This window comes from Leptodactylus fuscus, chromosome 10 (genome assembly GCF_031893055.1).
Source record: "Leptodactylus fuscus isolate aLepFus1 chromosome 10, aLepFus1.hap2, whole genome shotgun sequence".
Taxonomy (NCBI): Eukaryota; Metazoa; Chordata; class Amphibia; order Anura; family Leptodactylidae; genus Leptodactylus; species Leptodactylus fuscus.
Window position 1 is genome coordinate 41,416,066 of NC_134274.1, and position 8,033 is coordinate 41,424,098.

Below are 8,033 nucleotides of genomic sequence, written 5' to 3' on the forward strand. Positions count from 1 at the left end.
GTTCTTTTCTTTGAAGGCCTCTTTTTTTTTTTCCTGTAAACTCTATGTTGATGTCTTTTCCCAAAAAGTTCTACTTTTGTCTCATCTGACCAGAGAACATTCTTCCAAAACGTTTTTGGCTTTCTCAGGTAAGTTTTGGCAAACTCCAGCCTGGCTTTTTTATGTCTCTGGGTAAGAAGTGGGGTCTTCCTGGGTCTCCGACCATACAGTCCCTTCTCATTCAGACGCTGACGGATAGTACGGGCTGACACTGTTGTACCCTCAGACTGCAGGGCAGCTTGAACTTGTTTGGATGTTAGTCGAGGTTCTTTATCCGCCATCCGCACAATCTTGCGTTGAAATCTCTCGTCAATTTTTCTTTTTGGTCCACATCTACGGAGGTTAGTCACAGTGCCATGGGCTTTAAACTTCTTGATGACACTGCACACAGTAGACACAGGAACATTCAGGTCTTTGGAGATGGACTTGTAGCCTTGAGATTGCTCATACTTCCTCACAATTTTGCTTCTCAAGTCCTCAGACAGTTCTTTGGTCTTCTTTCTTTTCTTCATGCTCAATGTGGTACACACAAGGACACAGGACAGAGGTTGAGTCAACTTTAATCCATTTCAACTGGCTGCAAGTGTGATTTAGTTATTACCACCACCTGTAAGGTGCCAGGTAAGTAACAGGTGCGGTTAATTACACATGATTTTTCAAACAGTGCCAATACTTTTGTCCACCCCCTTTTTATGTTTGGTGTGGAATTATATCCAATTTGGCTTTTTGACAATTCTTTTTGTGGTTTTCCATTGAAGACAAATTAAATGAAGATAATAATACCAAAGAATTTGTGATTGCAATCATTTTCTGGAAGAAAATGAGTATTATCTGACAGAATTGCAGGGGTGCCAATACTTTTGGCCAACACTGTACCACATCCATGCTCCAGCATGTTGACACTGGTCAGGAGAAACAGTGATATCATGCCTGGTCTTTTCTCTTGTAATGATGGGCCACAGTAGCGGGAGCGGAGATTTGCATTCGTCATGCTGCCCATGCTACTCCTGTGTAAGCAACAGCGATGAGTGCAGATTCCTGACCACTCCTGTGATCTCTCACTGGAGGAGGGACAACGGTCGGGATATCACTCTTTTTCCAGACTACCATCATTAAGCTGCAGTGAGAGTTTCCTGTGAACCTCTACACCTCACCTGTGGGCACATAGTTTGCAGAGGGAGGACAATGGGGCATTGTACTATGTGGCATTATACGGCGTGAGGGCACTATGGGCGGTATTTTACTGTGTTGGAGCAACGATAGGGCATTATACCATGTGGAGGCCACTAATGGAGCATTAGACTGTGTGGAAGAATTAAGGGGACATGATATAGTATTGGAGCACTGTGTGTGTTACAAAGAGGAGAGCACTATTATTGTATAGGGCAGACCTGGGCAATGTACAGCCCACGGGACACATCCGGCCCTCTGACTGGTTCTGTCTGGCCCGCATTGCTTGTGGGATAAAAGTAGATGCTGAATGGGAAGTCCGCTAAAGGACCTGTGATGACGTCATCACAGGTCCTTTAGCTCACTAGGATAGGCTAAGACTCGTTAGTGGGCGGAGCCACACGGGACAGTGTGGTTGCTGCTACACAGAAAGAGCAAGCTGCCGGGAGTGGAGACTGGAGGAAGATAAGGAGAGAAGAGACAGTATGTGTAAGAGGAGGGAACTGGGGGCAGATGTAGGGGGCAATTAAACTGAAGGCTGGAGGAGCATATTAAACCATGTCTGCATCTATTTGCCCCCAGTTTAATGTCTCCCTCCAACTACCCCCACTGTTTAATATCCCCCTCCAGCTGCCACAGTTTAATGTCCCCCTCTAGTTTCTACTACTTTAAACTGGGGCACCAGGAGAGGCACTTATAATGTGGGACATTTGGAGGGAAACATTACAATGTGGGGGTGTATAATGTTAGGGTGACTGTAGGAGGATTATACTTTGTGGGGGCACATGGAAAAATTATTGCGAATAGGCGGAGTCAACATAGAAGTTGAACCTTCGCCACCTCCGGGTGGAGCTAAATTTGCCACAATGCGCATAGCCCTCTAGAACAGTTTCAATTTCTCATGCGGCCCTATGGGAAAATTAATTCCCCACTCCTGGTATAGGGGGACAAAGGAACGGGGTGGAACTTGGTGAGGTCAATGGATTCATGAGCGGAACTGGACAGAATTAGAGGCATTGCTTAACCCATGTGAATACTGGACACATTCAGTTACTGTGCACCTTCGGCCCATTCCTGGTGGCAGACCCAGGTCAGTGGATCATAACAAAAAAGTACCTCGGTCCCCGTTTAAAGTATATATTCAATACATTAAAGTGTAACATTTATGAATGAAATCCTAATAACGTGATCCCCCTATTTGTGGATGATGATGTACCAGCCTAGCGCCAGGGTCTCTACCGGTAACACTTACCTTTGTACCCGAAGAGTTCAAGACGGCAATAAGAATATGTGTCCATTCATGAGAACATCTGAGCTTATTTTTCCATTAGATAGTCTCTAAAACGAATTAGAGAGCAGAGGATAATATTGTATAAAATGATAATGTTGTATAATTATGTAAATGGCGCAGTATTGGATTAGCGTTGCTGAGGTCTCTCATTAGTGGAAGCATGCAGCAATTATGCCGTAATAAGCAATACCTCAAATACATTTCCTACACTAAATTACATTAGAAAACATCTAATGAGTCAAGGTTTGTGCGGAGGAAAATACTACATAAATACATCATGGCATGGTCTCTATTTGTTGCGCTTTTTACTCTATGAACGGTGTTTTTATGTTGCAGCCTCAAAACATATTCATAGCAATATGCCATGCTAGTAGTACAAGTCGCCAATGTCCGCTATGAAAATTAATCTGTGTTGGCCCGCACAGATATTAAACCATCTGATACAATGTCATCAATTTAATTTATAATCAGAAATATTCCTACACCCACACACAGTCGTATATTTATCAAATAAGAGGGGAATATTAGGCTCAGTTTCTAGTATTTGTCGAATACCTCGCTCCCATAGGAATGCGTGTAAGCGGCCGAACACCAAGGGGTTAAGCGCATCAAATATTCACTGCGCTTAACTCTTTGGTGTTCGGCCGCTTACACGCATTCCTATGGGAGCGAGGTATTCGATCGAATACTACTCGCTCAACGCTATTAGTTTCCCATGACCCGCTCTATCTTATTAGTAACTACATGCAGCAGATTTTTATTTTGCTTTTTCTGAATGCCCGTAAAAACCTTTACTATTCCTATTAAAAAAAATAGTTTTTTTTTTTTGTTTTTTTTTAAGACTGACAAAAGTTAAGCTGCTATTGAAAGCTGTACTGCAATTCTTGAATGGGCTTCGTAAACAATATGGGGGAGATTTATCATTTGGGGGATTTTTGTTGCTCCACTTTCCACGCCATGCACATGGAGTGAGTTGGCGCCAATTTTTGGTTTTAAAAAAAAAAAAAAAAAATTCTGCCTCAGAGTTCACAGTTGCCAACAGCGTCTTCTCACATGGTGTAAATACAATCCTTATGTATGTATCCTTATATATACAGCTATCGACCTCACAATATGTACCATGTTATATTTGACGTTTGTGCCAAAAATAAGGCTGTGTCAATCTGGCTTGAAGGGTTATGTCAAGGGGCCTAAAAAGTTGTTATGTACTTAGTAATGTGCTGAATGTTTTGGTTTTTGATAGACATTATCAAGTTGGCGATTCACACTGATCAGATGTTTAGGACTGGGTATACAGTGCACAGAGCCAGGAGCAGAGGAGTCCAGCCGTTGTATGGTAGCCATGCAATATTACTGAAGTGAGTGGAGCTGAGATGTAATAGCTTGGTTCAGGTACTGTACAAAGTATGGAGCTCTCTGTATACTCCCAGATCTGGCAGCAGTCCTGAGCAGTTGATCGGTTTCGGCCCACAAGATCAGATGTTAATGGCTTATCATGAGTCAAGGCCATTAAAACAGTCTAAGGTGGAGATTTTGTTCTTGTTTTGAAAAGCAGACAGCTTCCTCCCCTCCTTGTATTAGTGACATGCTTGAAGGAGGGCCTCCTAATACCCTGTTCACATCTGCTTTTGTATTCCATTCATGGAGAGTCCGCATGGGGACCCCCCAAACGGAATACCGAACGCAATTGCAAACGCTGTGCTGTAAAAGCGCATGGACCCCATAGACTATAATGGGGCCCGTGTGCTTTCCGCGAACTAATCATGTCCGCATGATTTGTGCAGGCAGTGAGCGGCAAGCACACAGACCCCATTACAGTCTATGGGGTCCGTGTGCTTTCACTGCACAGCACTTGCAAATGTGTTCAGTATTCCGTTCACGGGGTCCCCATGTGCACTCCTCGAACGGATTACTAAATGCAGATGTGGACGAGGGGTCAGTTCAATAGCTGTAATGGAGAAGGTTCCTGACTAAACTAAGGTAGTGAACCAGACATCAGACACTCCGGGCATGTTCACCAACACAGAGTAGAGAAAGACAGATGCAGATTTCATACTTTTATGTATATTAGGAATCTTTATTAAATTCAATATTTGAAAAACATCTGAACAACTTTTTAATGTCACCAGACAATCCCTTTAAGTATCACTTATGCACAACTATAATGCAGTTCAGATAACCTATGAATATAGATGACTTAGTATATGGTATATACAGTGTCATTTTTGTAGTCCTAAAGTAAAGAACTGTAATATATAAAATGTTGATTGTATTTTACATTATTATGGAACTAAACTCCAGAGGTCATCAAATGAATGTTACTAGTGTTGAGCATCGAATTTTCAAAGTGTTTAACCCCTTGGTGTTCGGCCGATTACACGCATTCCTATGCCGGCGAGGTATTCGACGAATACTATTCGCTCAAAACTAGACGTTACCTTTATAGCCAATATAGAACTAAGGGCACGGTCACACGACCAAGGAACATAATGTCCATTTTTCGCTGCTGTCTTGCATCGATACATCTGAGGCTGTTGTGTGCATATAGCTCTGCAGTATTTGCTGTCCCGGTCCCTGTGGTCTGGATAAGCCCCTGCGCATTTATAGACTGAGCAGATACAATATTGCTGGCTACATTTATAAAGCGACAACCTCATTATTATATGGAGGTGCTACGGCTACAAGCTTGTGTCATACGGCCATAAGGTGCCAATGCGAATAAAGCCCAAGGCATGTAAAACAGCTGTAACTTCTTCTGCACATCAGGCGTTTGTGTACTCAATATGTGACTGTAATGTCTTAAATTGTAAGATATTTGCTGTTGACTAATAGTATGTGCTTAATAGATAGAGTTGACATTATAACGATAATACAGTCAGATCCCCTTAGAAGAGAATAGTTCATAAATGAATGAGTGTAACATTTTATTTTTTTACAATAGCATAGTATATGGTTTCACAATAAGATATATTAAGGTCAGATCTTTGAAAAAAAAAAATAGAGAATAAAGTCTGTAAAGGGAAATAAGTCTGTGAAATAATAAAGATATATGTTATTTATGAGTGTTGGATTGTATCATTTCGGCAATATACACAATATGTGTGTGGGTCAGGAAGACTGACCAAGTCACAAATGCCCAGGTGCACACTATCTGATGCAAGGGGATATGCAAGGGTGTCTTAAGGGAGGCAGGGGGAGCAGATTAGATGCATTATGAAGTTTTGGCTGAGCACAACTGGGATGGATAAGTCAACAAAAAAGATATAAGCTCACCAGATCCACGTAGCAGGGTGCACGATCTAATTTTCCTGGACTTAAGGAAAAAGGAGATTCCATCGACGCTTGTAAAACTGGGATGGATGCTTGTTATTGGGGTTTTCTTTTGCAAAAAAAACGGGAAGTGCAAGTCAGAAGTGACATGAAAGTGAATGCGAAAGAGGCAAATGTGGGTGAAGATTGTCAGAATCTATAGACCGCTCAACATAACCGAGGCGTTAGAGCAGGAGTAGGGAACCTTGGCTCTCCAGCAGTTGCAAAACTACAACTCCCAGCATGCATACTTGCTCTGCTGTTCTTGGAACTCCCATGAAGTGAATGGAGCATGTTGGGAGTTGTAGTTTCACAGCAGCTGGAGAGCCCAGGTTCACTGCCCCTGCGTTAGAGGGTCAGTTGTATAAGGATATTGAGTGAACAGAACAGGCGGGCATGGTGAACTTGATGGGAGATTTTAACTACCTGGTTCATGGTTCAACATCGTCTGTAAAGGGGAGGAAATTCATCAACTTGTTGCAGGACAAATCTATGGTACAGCTTGTAGAAGATCCAACTAGAAGGAATGTTCTGCTGGATTTGATCATCTCAAATAATATGGGACTTTTTGGAAATGTTACTGTTAGTGAAAACCTCAGTCAACAAAATTGGGGAGGGCAAAATCCTTCACTTTTAAAAAGGCCAGGTTTTCCCAGATTAAGGGATGGATTTCAGGATATAGACTGGGGTGGCAGCTGTTACCAAATAATGATACAGAGGTTAAGTGGGAGTCATTAAAATTAGAGAGGAGTGAACACTATTTGGAACAGCCGTTCCGAATAGCACGCACCCATAGAAATGAATGGAAGCGGCTGGCATGCAGACTTTGCCGGCGGCTGGTCGCTTAACCCCCTGCGTGCCAGCTACATCCATTCATTTCTATGGGAGTATGCTATTCGGAACGGCTGTTCCGAGTAGTGTTTGCTCATCTCTAATTAAAATGTATATTGAGTTAGTTAGGTAGTATGCAGCCAGCTATATACCGACAGGGAACAAGTATAACCAACAGATCTGGTTAAAAGGTAAAACCAACCTGGACAAATTATTTAAATATATCAATGTAAAAACATCCAAGGACACAACAAGTAGGCCCCCTAAAGTAATGATGGCAAACCGGGAAGCCGCCCTTCGCCCCAAAACCCATAGGGGCCCCCAGTGGATCCACGGAATCCGACGTTTCTCCTGGCGCTTTTGATCATTTTGCTGCATTTTTTGAGCCAAAGTCAGGGGTGGATTGAGCAAAAGACAGAACTATAAGTATTTCCTATATAGTTCCCACTCATTTTGTAGTCATTGTTGGCTTTGGTTCACAAAATCAGCAATAAAAAAGCTGCATTTCCACAACGTTGGGCCTTAGCATAAAATGAGTTCTATAACAATAGAAAATTAGAAGAATTTTTGCCCATGTTTAGTATACTATGTGTCCAGTCACTTGAATGGGGCTAACCTGCAATACCAGACATTGCCCATAGTAAGAATGCTGTGTTTTGCATACAACACTTCAGGACTGGATACATAACAAATAACAGGAAGCCAATATAAGGGAAACAAGTTAGATACATTTCATTTCCCCAAAAAATATTTGTAGCAAATCAAGAGATAAAGGAAATATTACACACTAGACATACATGTACATACATACACCCCGGGCGTAGATCTTTAAAGGGGCTCTATCATTGGAATAACGTGTTTTTTGATATTCATATGCCTGAAAACCCAGATTTTTTGTGGATAGGATTAGCCAGAATCCTATTCACTTTGCAGGTACTGTAATACGATGTGTTATCGCAACGTGGGCCTGGCCTAAAAGACAGATGCAGATGGAGTGTCATTGGGAATGGACAGAGACGGAAGAGGATCCTTTGGTGTCCATTAATTGACTATAATAAGGGGAATGTGAATGCACACATCTGCAAATGGATTTGTTATATGTTTGGCGCCACACTTCAAACATATGCAGTGTGCACAGAGCCTTAATGTGTCATGCATTCCCTCAGATACTATATAACAGCAGCCACACGTGTCAGTACTGAGTGTTACCAAGTGTCACTTTGTGGTCTGATAGAGAATAGTTTGTCCCTGGAATATCTGGGAGTTTTCATTAGTAATACTTGTGCAGCACAGAGCCGCCCGGACACAGGACACAATGCATTGCAGTCAGCGGGCGCGGCCATGTAGCTCACCTGGTGATGAGGCGCGGCCATGGTTGCCCTGGAGACCGGAG